The following is a 12,866-nucleotide window of genomic DNA, read 5'->3' as shown; positions in this document are numbered from 1 at the left end:
TTTCTTAGTTTTAATACTGCTTTAAAACTAAAACTTCTATTTTTATAGTGATAAGTACCAATTAATTCTAAATTTTTATATATTTCGGTTCTCTTAGCCTTTCTCTCCAATAATCTAAGAAGAAAAAACATGCAACATCATTTTAAGAGCAAAAATGTTTAAAAGAAATAAAAATTAATGAAAAATGTGATTAGATTTTAATGGTCAGATGTATGTAAATATTATTTATGAATTAAATTCCTCATATTTTATTTAATCAATTCCTTATATCATAAAGTTCTCTCTATAAAATTAATATTTTTGAATTTGAGAAACTTTTGTAGAATCAACATTAGGTTTTCTTAAAATAAGTGGTAATTATAATTTGGATGATGGTGTTGATTGCAATAAGGACTTGAGATGTCTCAAATGGGTTAAGAATAATATGAACCCTAAGGTTGGACAATATATATTGATACAAAATAGTGAAGAAAAAGGAAAATAAATTAATATCCACAATGAATGCTAATTCACTACAGAAAAAACACCGCCATTACCATTACCTTCAAATCCCAAATTTTCTTCAACTCACACGAAAAATAGGGCAACCGATTTGAGATTGAGGGCGGCAAGATAGCGGCCAGTGTGGGGTCGGTGGTTGGACTGAGTTCATCGGCTGTCGGACTGAGTTTGTCGGCGGTCGGACGGCAAGATAGCGGCCAGTGTGGCGGTGGTTGGACTGAGTTCATCGGCTCTCGGACTGAGTTCGTCGGCGGTCGGAGAGCGGTCAGCAGCGGCAAGATAGTGCGCACGATCGAGCGAGACGAGTGGAGGCGATGGTAGAGCTCGTGCGAAGAGAGAGAGAAGGAAAGATTAGAAATGAAATGCGAGGCTCGGGCCCATTCATTTTAGGGCATTTACCGGCAGTCTACCGACGGTCGGTCTACCGACGGTCCCGACCACCGGTAAGTTCATCACTTATCAACCGCGGTATAGGCCGCCGGTAAGATTGATAGCCGGCGGTTGCACCGATGGTTACAAGACCACCGCTAATACCGGTGGTCTGTCGTTATGAAACCCCCGGGTAGGCCGTCGGTATTAGATGATGGTCACATCACCGGTAGTACCGGCGGTTAAAGAACCGTCGGTCATAACCGTCGGTAAACGGTATTTTTCCTGTAGTGAAGATCATCCGGGATGATTAGAAAAAAAATTAAAAGTTAAAATCATGCCTAAATTAATATTGGCGGCTATTTTCCAATATCATAAATAATCTTTTTGGACAATCCAAAATCATTCAGTATGATTAGTTTAAAACTTGATCTTCTGGATTTGAGTAGATCTCACTCTCTTGAGTGTGTGTGTGCATGGTCACCAAGCAAGCTTACTCCTTTATAGGACTTTACTCAAGAAATTAAAATTACATTGATGGACATTACAAAATCTTTACAACATAACATTATTCAATCCAATCTTGAGCTATGATTGTTTGTTTGATGTTGCATGGTATTCTTAAAATATTAATATACATACAAATAAAAATGGAATAAAAAATACTATGAGATATAAAAATATTTATTATCAACAAAATCATAAAACTCATGAGCTCGAGTTGCAATAATCTCCCCCTTTTTTATGATGGAAAACATTACTAGTGAAGTTATAAACTAAAAGTATTTTCTCCTAAACTCCTCCTCACTAAGATATAAATTTTAAAATAGGAGAAGATAAAATTTTTGTTGTTTTTAATTTTTAAATTTTTTAAATAGATACAAATACAATAGTACATTCTCCCCTTTTGATATTATCAAAAAGAGGAGGGGCACAAATAATCAGAATAATAAAAAAGATTAAAAAACAAAAATGATCCTAATCTAGTGAAAAAAAAAAATCAATGAGAAAGTTACATCTTGATTTTATTTAAAAACTTAGTAACGAATGTGTTGACAACGCATGATCCAGAAAGGTTAGAAATTCATAAATCGTTATTCCAAGCTCAAGTTCTTTTAAAGGCTCAAAAACTTTTTAATCCAATATCTAAATCAAGGAATAAATTAGAAAGAGAATCATTTTTTTTTCAAAACTCATTTCATAAAACATATCGAATAAAAGATTAATGCAAAATTGGGTGAATCAGGAATCATGAATTTTAAGCTCAAGTATCAAAAATATCAAGAGTTTTGTTAAGCTTTAAAAAGTACAAGAAATGTAAGCATTACTTTTTGTGGGCTCATTTTATGCCTCCTGTCAGTTTTTTTTTGGCTCACTTTGTACACCATTTAATTTATGATACACTTTGTGTATTTTTCTTAATTTTGACATCATTATGCATCTTTTGATTTGGAATCATTGGCCACTTGTTTTAATATGATACATTTCTAAAATTTTAAAAACAAAAGTAACCCATTCTATTAACAGAACTAACTACTTGATTAAGAAAATTATGAGATAGATTCAACTACTTGCAAAAGATCCATATGCGATAAACAATATAGGGAGATGAAAAAGATCAGTTTCAAAATCCAATTTATAATATAATAAAGAATTTGAATCAAAAGTAAAATAACCTCATTGAAAAAAGAGATAGAGAGACAATATCATGAGTTTTCTTATTTTGACTATTTTTAGAGAAGTCAACCACAACTTACATAAAAATTCAAGAAAAACAGGAGGTAGATTTTTCATTTTTAGAAAAGTGATCGTGTGTGTTGATCAGAGAGAACTTTATAAAAAGAAAAAGTAAAGACAAATTTAAAATTATAATGTAAAAGAAAAGGAATGAAAAAAAAACACAAATAAATAAATAAACCTAAAGAAAACACAGAGAACAAATGAAAATACAACGAACAAAAACATGCACACATAAACAAATAAATACACAAACATGTGTTTAAACATCATCTTGCTCCTAGTCTGATGATTCAGAAGCAAGGCCTGGCTAGGAGATTTTTTGCTTTTTATTATTTTCCCTTTTTATAATTTGCTTAGCTTTACCCTTTTCTTTTGCAAGAAGAGTTCTCAAATTAGGGCACTGATTTGTCATATATTCAGGCTTCCTACATCCAAAGAAAACAACATCAAAAGAAATTTGGCGAATTGGGAGTGGTTTGAATGGACGGCCGATATCGAATCCTTTGATCATGCACCGTTTGTTGGACATTTGAAGGCCTTAATGATTTCGGAATTCAGTGATCTTGGGCTCATTGGATTTGTCTCGTCGAGCCGTTCGATTCGAGTATAAGCTCGTCAAAATCGGAGACCGTTTGGTAACTCAAATTGCGGTTTGAACCTTCCAACAGCGCTTTGAGCCCTTAATTCGGATTCATTTGGGCTTGGATTGGGTTGATCTTGGTGTCGTTGAGTTTGTATTCCTGAGACGCTCAGTTTGACTATAAGTTTGCTGAAATCGGAGTTCGGATGGTCTCCGAATTAATTTTTGAAGTTTCCAAACTTGATTTTGCATCGAGATTCGTGCCCGATTAAGATAATTTTTGACAACATATCAATTATTATTATATATATATACTTGTGACGAGTCAAAATGGGTTAATCGGAATCATTGAAATCAAATTCAATTTGAGTTAATTTGATTTGATTGGTGAGTTGATTTTGAGCTTAATGATGCATCAATTTGATCGAAAATAAATTAGATTGAGTCGATCGACATCAACGAATCATAAATCGAGCCTGATTTGAGTTGAGTGATAGGTTCGAGTCGATGCTACGTCAATAGGTATCCACCTAAGGGAAATCCTACGGGTGAAGTCTATTCTAGGCTACGAAGACCTAGGTGCTAGAATTGAGTCCGGGGAAATTGACCTCGAATAATGAGGTCAACACCAAGCAATAATAAAGAGTCCACTAAATCTCACCACGGTGCTAAGAAGTTGAAGCCCCAGTTGACAAATTCATTCACTACAGGAAATTTGCTCATTACCGGCGGTTTATCTGTAAATACCGGCGGTTCTAAAAAAAACCGGCGGCATTTCGGCGGTTGTCCCACCGCCGGAAAAAACGGCGTTGGAAACCATTGCCGGCGGTGTTTTTCCGACGGTTTATTTCCTCGACGGCTTTTCGATGGGCTACACCGCTAGTTATCGCCGGAGTCGTTACCGGTGGCTTTCCGGCCGTCCAACCGCCGGTACAAATACCGTCGTTCGACCCCGGTAGATCGCTGGGAAATGTACCGGTGGCTAACCGGCGGTCAGCGCCGACGGCATTGCCAGCTGTTATAGCCGTCGGCGAACAACCGCCGTACAGCGTCGGTAAATCGCTGGTAAAATACCGGCAGTTAAAAGATATTTTTAGCGGCGTCAATCAGCCATCCGGTATCGACGTTTCTGACGGTTAAACCACCGGTTAGCCGTCGGAAACCTGTAGTTCCTAAAAACAAAAATTTGACAACCTCCCCTCTATTTGAGGGAGGTTCACCCTAAACTCTAAACCTGCACAGAAAATAATAACCATAATTTTGGGCAACACGCCACTATAATCCATCACAACAATTATCAAAATTGTATTCATAAATTCAACCAAATAAAATAATAAATACAACCAGAGTTCTAAATTCAACCAGAGTTCATCAAACCAAAGTTCTAAGTTCAATAAGTTGAACCAAATAAGTTTACAATCAATTCACATAAGTTAATCAAACATAAAAAAGTGTTAATCCTCAGCTGTATCCTTCCTGTTTGGAGATACATGTGGCTGCTCGGTCTCTTTCTCTTTCTTCCTCTGATTTTCATCTATGTAGGATTACAACTCTGCTTGTATTTCATTTTGAACCTTTCTCATCTCTTCAATCTCTTTAGGCAGCGCTTCAACCCTATGGCTTACAGTTTCTTCAGCTTCACTTGGATCATAAAATGTTGAGGTGGAAGAATTGCCCTCATAAGCACAGTCCTGTGAACCCAAGCCATATACCCCCCCTATGTCTTCCACCAACAATATCTGACTATGTATGATACTTAGGAATCTGGGTCGATCCTGAAGATGATCCCTCACCAGTAGACTATCGACTTTCCCAAGCTCATACAAAATCATCCTACGAGAATAAATTTATAAAATATATTAATATTACAATTAGTTTTATTAAAATAAATTTCTATTCTCAAACTCCAAAAAATTATACTCACATGAGCCTTCTTAGCCTTTTCATTAACCCACTGATGGTCAACTTGATGTTGATGAGTTCTTATATGCAACTCCAGTGGTGTTGGCTCCCGACCAAAAAATTCTTTCAGAAAATATAAGATATAGTTATAATAACATAAATATATTTAATAAACTAATTTAGAACTCTTACCAGTCATCGTCTATGTTCCGTATGAGGAATAGATCCACCAGTATGAAGAGAGATTCCTAAACCCTCACAGTTAGAGGCTCTATTCTATTTATTCTACTCTCTTATTTTTGTTAACTTAGAGGTCTCCCAAGCTCTACTTATATCAGCCCATACACCCTCTCCAATCCATATTGGACACTGCCCAGACTTTCTAATGTCCGTGAATATGTCCCTGAGACGGGTCGCTCATCTCCTCTCAAAATTAGTTCTGATCCTTGTGCTATGCTTAGGCAACCACCTAAATTCTTTATGTAAAAATTTAGGCATAACCAAAAAGATTAGTACAAATTAAATCAAATATTTAAATTCATACCAAATAAGTATACATGAAACTCTCCAAACCACATATCTTTAATCTCCTTTGGGATCTTCTTCCAGGATAAGTAAGGAGCATTATATTTGTTCTTTATAATATCCTGGTTCTTATGTGTAGGTGGCCTTGAAGGATTGAAGTTACATGTTAATTTTTTTATCAATAACATATAATATATCAAAATACTATCAACTTAATAACATAAACTGAACTTATTTATCGCCCTCAAGCTCAATGTATTGACGCTTATCTGCTGCAACTGCATGATCCCCAACACCAATCTCTGCTGACCTAGATGGTCCATCGTGTTCTGGCTGCATCGGATATGGGTAATAATATGGGTAGGGGTGGGGACGATGAGGACTAGTGCATGGACCTGCTGCCTGTGATGATGGTGGGGGATAATATGGATATAATGGAGTAGCATGTGCCTGATCTCGAGAGGAAAAGTGAGGACTCATCGAGGGAGGAGGGAAGTAGCTAGGGAAGGATGGTGGTATAACAACAGGTGGATCTAACTGTCCCTGACAACTACTCACTCGGGGACTGCTGCTGGCTCTTTGATGGTGGTGGTGTAGGTATAATCGGTGGAACTGAAGGTCCATCACCTTCATCAGGTTGTATGACTATGTTGAGAGTAACACTCAACTTCTTCCGGAAAAACTTTGAGGCAAATAATTTACGAGGAGGATGGTCACCTGAAATCATATGCATTAAAAGAAGTAATTAGTAAAGCATTGTAATATATAAAAAGTACAAATAAAAGAAGAAATTAATAAAAAAGTACAATTTTACAATTCTAAAATTACAGAATACAAATAAAAGAAAAAGTTAATAAAGTAATTAATGAACTAAAAAAATAAAAAATACTAAAATACAAATAAATAATTAATATTTTCATTACTCAGAATTCAAAAAGTATTATTCAAAATATTACAAAAAGTAAAAGTCTACAATTCTAAATTATAAAAACTACAATTCTAAATTACAAAAGCTACTCAGAATCAAAACTATTTTCATTGCTCTCCAGGGTATCTTCACTTTTATCCTCGTTCTCATCTTTGTCTGAGCTAGTTGAACTATTCACATCTTCTAACTGTATTTCAATACTCCACGTAGTGGGATAAAGGCTTGATGTTGTTGTTGTTGTTGTTGTTGTTGCTCTTTCACTCAATAACTTGGTATGAAATCTGAACCCATTCACTATATATATTGGCCATATTTTCACTTTTCGTATTGAACTTCATGCTAGTGATTATAAACCTTTATCAAAACATTTGTTATCAGGGTTTTGTACCTAAAAATATTTTCAAATATTAATATTTTTTGTAATAAATAAGATATAATTTAAATTATAATTTTAAAATTTATGAGCTCATATAAGAACTAAACTAAGTTGAGAATTCATTTGCAACAAATTGCTCAATATCCCTCGAATTTGTTAGAGACAAATTACTTATCAAATATCTGGTGATAAATAATACTTCAGTATTTTAAATAAACATTATTCATCACTGATATTATGGAAGAACATACTTTAAGATTGGCTCAACTTCTTCACAATTTAGTAGCACATATAAATTCACTATTTTGATTTCTAAATCATTGAGAAATCTTTCAACACGTTTTCCACTTGGCTTTACATGACTTCTAAATACTGATAATGCAGCCTGTAATTGTTCTTCTACATCGAAGTTCATATTACGACCAATCTTTGTTCTTGTACTTCTTATATTGAGCTCGAAGTAGTAGGAGCAAAAGTGAATAGTTTTTTGCAACAAATATGCTTCACATATCAATTCTTCTAGTCATACTTTATTTTTAACATATTTCTTTAACTTGTTCAAATATCTATTAAATAATTACAATTATCAAGTTAATAAAAATATGTTATCTCAACCTATTCAAAAATATTGGAGACTTAATAAATATATGTTTTACCTCTCAAAAGGATACATCCAACGATATTATATAGGTCCATCAACTTTAGCTTCGTAAGGTAGATGGACTAGAAGATGTTCCATATAATCAAAAAAACCTGGGGAAAATATTTTTTTAACTTGCAGAGGATGATTGGTATGTTATTCTTGCTCCTTCGTAAAGCATCTTCGCTTAGTTTAGATGAACATATATCTTTGAAGAAAATGTTAAGCTCAGTCAACGGATTTGATATGTAATCGGGTAACATACATACTATAATCGGAAGAAGAACCTCCATAATTATGTAACAATCATAATTTTTTAGTCCAAATAACATCGCAGATTTCATGTCAACATATAGGTTTATATTTGATTCATAGCCATCAGGCATTTTTAAACCTTTAAACCACTAACATATTGATTTTTTTTGCTCTAACGTGAAAGAGTATGGTGCTTTTGGCTTTATTATTTTGCCATCGAGTGTTGTTATTAACTCCATATTTTTCTGCCGGCAGTACTCTTTAATGTTTATTCTTACTTTGACATTATTCTTACTCTTACCTTTAACATCCATAATTGTATTAAAAATATTGTCCAGGAAGTTCTTTTCAATATGCATAACATTCAGATTATGCCTTATCAAATTAGTTCTCCAATATGATAATGTCCAAAAAATACTTTTTGTAATCCAATTATGTTCAACACCATATCTAGAAATATTTAGACTCTGATAGCATTCAAAAATCAATAATTATTGGAATGTCATAAAGTCTCTATAGTACATATCACCACTTAATCTAGGTGGAGAGGCGATCGCTCAACTATGTTTTTAATGAATGCTTCCTTATTCCTCCGAAACTAATGATTAGTAGGTAGAAACATATGACGACAATCAAACCAAGTATTTTTCTCTTCATGTTTTTGTGTGAAAGCTTTATTATTCTCCATGTAGTAAGGACATGCTAATTTTCCTGATATGCTCCAACCAGTCAACATACCATAAGTTAGAAAATCACCAATGGTCTACAATAATGCAGCTCAAAGGAGAAAATTTTATTTTGTTGATATGTCATATGTGAGATTTCTTTCTTCCCATAATAACTTGAGGTCATCAATTAATGATTGCAAAAAAAATGTTAATTTTTTTCTTTTGGATTATATGGTCCATGTATTATAAGAGTTAAGAACATGTACTGAGTAGTCATACACATCTCTGGTGGAATGTTGTATGGTGTAAATATAACTGGCCAATAAGAGTACGTTGTAGTTTTTTGACTATATGGGGTAAAACCATCGGCACATAATCCCAATCTTATGTTACATGATTCAGTAACAAACGAAGCATACACTCGATCAAAATGTTTCCACGCTTCAGCATCTGATGGATGAGAAAGAACTCCACTTTTTATTATTTTCTCCTTATGTCATCTCATATGACCTACTGAACTCATTGATGCATAGAGTCGCTAAAGTCTTGGAATGATCGGTAAATAAAATAAACGGGAATATGGAACATCTTTCTTTTGATGATGTTTATTTCCCGAGTTTGGCTTAAACCGAGGAGCATGCAGGTGAGAAAATAAACTTATGTTGCATCATTCTTGTAGTATAACATACATCCATTGATATAATAATAAATTTTTGTAGCAGTGAGACCCAACTTGGATACTAATTTCTTTGTTCGGTATAAGTCTGAGGGAATTAAATTATCCATTGGATTAGTTTCCTTGAGAAGGCTAATAACATTGAAATAATCATGGGAAATATTATACTCAGTTTTAATACTTATCATCATCACTATAATGGATAATTATGAATGGTTACTGCAACCGTCTCAAATTGGTTTCTGAGCTGCATGTAGTAACTCAAAGAATTTTTGGATTTCTGTAATTGGTGGCTCTTCCATACTATCCTATAAATTAGGATCTCCTACATCAAAAATAAGTTCTTCATAGGGTCTACTCATTTGATTTTCATCAAATGTTTCATAAGCTATAGATGAACCGGCATGAGCATCTCTGTGTGGCTCGTACTCTCCATGTGATGTTCAAATCCAGTAGTTTGAAGAAATCCCCTACGATATAAATCAAGCTTCACATCATCGGGCTTGAGGAATGCTTGATTTTTATGCTTTGAATATAGACATCTAAACATTTTATCAAACTGAAATGAAGGCAATCTGCTATACATCCAATATCTTGATTTTTATGCAACTTGAATGAAAGTTTTAAGTCCATGTATAAATTCATTTGTCAATCTTTTTCGACCCGGCAACAATCTGCTATACATCCAATATCTCTCTTCTTGGATAGTCATTTGGACGTTGAAGCAAACATCCCTTTATATAGTTATGAAAATATTTATTAGAACATATGTGTAAACCTTAATAAATGTAGGTGCTATACTTTCAAACAAGTATACTATACTTGAATTGGAATGCATTATCTACCTCTACCTTTATTAACATAAGTTAAATTTAATACCTCAACTTTCCTTACCAGGTAATCAGAAGGCCTACGTTTAATGTGACAAAACCATGTAAAGAGACTCTATCTAATCTTATCTTCCACTGGAGCTACTCCAACCTTATCACATATATGCTCACTTCGTATCCTATCTCTAAGGGTCAAGCCACTCATCTTTCTCTTTTATTGACCACAATTCGGCACTATAAAGCATTGTAGATCTCACCACCATCTTATAGAATTTTTACTAAAGTTTGAGGGGGACTATTCTATCACACAATAACAAGCCCGATTCATTCCTCCATTTTAACCATCCAACTTGAGTTATGCTGATAATATCCCCTTCTATTTCACCATCACTCTGAATAAAAGATCCAAGATATTTAAAATGTGTACTTTATTAATTACTTCCTCTCACTAGGTCTATTGCTACTAAAATTACACTCTATATATTTAGTTTTAGATCTACTAAAGAGAAAACCTTTAGACTCTCAAATTGACCTCCATAATTTGAGTTTACCTTCAACTCCCTCTCTAATCTTATCAAGATGTAGAATATCATCAACAAAAAGTATATAATAAAGTACATCTAAGGCGACACTCTATAATCTCATCATCCATTGGAGGTACTCCAACATTTCCATATATATGCTCATTCCATATTCTATCGCTAGGGGTAAAGCCACTCATCCACCTAAGCACTCTCATCTCTACAACACTTAACTTAGAATAATGCTTCTCTTTTATTGACCAAGATTTGACACCAAAAAGCATTGCATAATCTCATCACCATCTTATAGAATTTTTCTTAAAGTTTAAGGGGGTCTTTTCTATCACACAACAAGCTCGGTTCATTCCTCCATTTCAACCATCCAACTTGAATTGTGCTGATAATATCCCCTTCTATTTCACCATCACTCTAAAAAAAAGATCCAAGATATCTAAAACATGTACCTTTACTAATTACTTGATCGCCCAAAGTCACATTCCCCTCACTAGGTCTATTGCTACTAAAATTACACTATATATTCAGTTTTAGATCTATTAAAGAGAAAACCTTTATACTCTAAAATTGACCTCCATAATTCGAGTTTACCTTCAACTCCCTCTCTAGTCTTATCAACATATAGAATATCATAAATAAAAAGCATACACTGCTTCTAGATTATTACACAAACAACTTCATTAAATCAAACATCTCGAAACCATAAAGAAATTATACTTGTCAAATTCTAGGACAAGACTCAAATGATCCAGAGAGCATGTGGGTCTCTGAAAGGATTCTGCTCATGGGGTTCGAATGCAAAGAGTACGACCGCACTATCTCATTGGACAAAATAATCGTAGGCTTTTACACTCGACATAAGCAGACCAATGGAAGAGCATATGGAGTTATACATACGATTAGCCATAGAGGATAGCAGCTTTCACCTACACACCTCGATGGATAATAATATATAACCCAAAATTTCATAAGATTTTCTCCATTCGATACATCAGCTCGAATGGGATTTATTTGATTGTGGGGATCAGTTTTCTATAGGCGCAAACCCCCGTAGTTAATTACTACTTAGACCTCGGTCTAAGAAAACTCTCGATTAAGGATGTTAAATTATCTTCTCAAATGGGTTTAGTACAAAGGAATTTCTAGGCTTTCCTAACCAAAGGGAAACAAAGGCTCAATTTGGCTTAATTAATCACACGTGGTTCAGATCCACACTCGGACGGTTTGAGGAAGAGAAAACTGGAGAAAAGAAAGAGACAACGCATATCAAGCATATGTGAAAGAATGAGGGAGGTGGCATCATCTGTGTGACGCGGATGGGTAGGATTTATAGCCTCCGAAAGAAAGGAAGGCTTAACCACTGATATGGCGTATAGTGGTACACTCGTACCACTCACCTTTAGACCCTAAATCTATAAAATATATAGTATCATACATACGATAATAACATCTACGACCTAACTAATGCAATCCTTCCTTGCCTGAAAAAGGAAGCCAGCTAAAATCCTAAGCACAACTAATCGTCCTATATGTATACAAGATGGGAAGGCTTTATCCTAAGGAATCGAGGATTTGTAGTTTAAAATGCTTAAATCAGGGACTCTACAATATACAGACGAAAATACCTAAGCTGCGTATAATGTATGAATGCAAAATAGAAATATCTTTAGGTCTACTAATGCAATGCATGCATGTAAGTAAAGTGCACTGTGAAACAGAATGTGTAAAAATGCATACATGACATCTAGAGTACAGAAAAAAAATAAATAAACACACTAAAGGTACCCTTGAGGCAAGGTACCTGCACAAAAAACCATCTAGCGATGCCCACTTCGTGTGGGAAAATAATGATGCCCAATAGCATAAATAGGTGGCCTATTCTACATGCCTAAATGACCCTAATGGTCTCTAAGGCTCACAGAAAGTAGGGGGTGAGTATCATACCCAAAACCAGAAAAAGGCCAAAATCCTAGCGATGCCCACTTCGTATGGGAAAACAACGATGCCCAATAACACAACTGGGTGACCTACTCTACAGGCCTAAATGACCCTAATAGTCTCTAGGGCTCACAAAAGGGGGCAAGCTTTGACCTATAGGGCCAAAGCTTTGTCAGTGCACTAACCTATGGCTGGCTACCTAAACAAGCTAGAATACCTATTAATAATATGTGTGTGGAGTGTAGCAATTCCGATATATAATTAAGACCTTACTTTACAAGTTGTAAAAATTATACCTGACTGTGGCGCTGCCACTTACAAGCTCATAAGCAAATGATCCCATTTAATTTTGGATCGTCAGGATCCGATGTACCTCACAAGATAAGATAACAAAGAAATATA

Source organism: Dendrobium catenatum, unplaced genomic scaffold, assembly GCF_001605985.2.
Source record: "Dendrobium catenatum unplaced genomic scaffold, ASM160598v2 fragScaff_scaffold_1646, whole genome shotgun sequence".
Classification (NCBI taxonomy): Eukaryota; Viridiplantae; Streptophyta; class Magnoliopsida; order Asparagales; family Orchidaceae; genus Dendrobium; species Dendrobium catenatum.
This window is presented reverse-complemented; position numbering follows the sequence as displayed.